This window comes from Sinocyclocheilus rhinocerous, unplaced genomic scaffold, assembly GCF_001515625.1.
Source record: "Sinocyclocheilus rhinocerous isolate Xijiao unplaced genomic scaffold, SAMN03320098_v1.1 C35874446, whole genome shotgun sequence".
Classification (NCBI taxonomy): Eukaryota; Metazoa; Chordata; class Actinopteri; order Cypriniformes; family Cyprinidae; genus Sinocyclocheilus; species Sinocyclocheilus rhinocerous.
Window position 1 is genome coordinate 1 of NW_015766311.1, and position 678 is coordinate 678.

At 39.8% G+C, this 678-nt stretch overlaps 1 long non-coding RNA gene across 1 annotated transcript; it reads right to left on the reverse strand.

The window, feature by feature from the left end:
• LOC107735210 (uncharacterized) lies at positions 1-672 on the reverse strand. Its single transcript, XR_001639329.1, has 3 exons — positions 595-672; positions 116-215; positions 1-32 (listed from the first exon to the last, which is right to left on the reverse strand). It is a non-coding gene; the product is annotated as an uncharacterized LOC107735210 (long non-coding RNA).
• Positions 673-678: the final 6 nt, after the last annotated feature.

Genomic DNA, 678 nt, shown 5'->3' on the forward strand with positions numbered 1-678 from the left:
TGCTTCATGTGGACTGATCTCAAACCAGGGGTCTGCAGACAGAAAGCACCTCCATACAACAGCTGACACAAGCACAATAACACTATGTGTTTCAGACACACACACCAACACAGACCTTTCTCCTTGATGCTCTGTTTGCATTGCTTGTCGATCGCTGTGTAGATGGGAAACAGGTCTTTATGGTCCCACTGATCTGTGAGTGTGTGTTCGTCGATCTGGAAAGTTGTTGTTGGATTTTCCCATAACATGTAAGATATGAAAAGTTTCGACTCTAACCAATATGTCATATCCACATAATTATTTATTTGATGAAAGTCTGTGTATTATTAAGCGGTACATTATCCTTTAAAATGTTCGTCTTCCTTGAAGCTGCTTTTGTCCGTCTTGCCTCAAAAAAATTCAGATTGGCCAGATTTTCAATGTGGTCTCAGACTTGCAGACTTGCAGTAGTTTGTATCAGAGGAATGATATAGCATTGTTTACCATCCTATATTATGTGCTTCACTTCCCTTGGCATCGAATGATCAACAATCTATTGAAAATATACCACTTTTTAAAGTGTGCATAAGGGTTGTAGTATGAATATTTACAGACCTCTTTCACATATGACGTGACGACGATCGCTGCCCAGAGGTCAGTCAAGCTGAAGAAGTCTTTCCCGTAGTAATATTTCTTCAG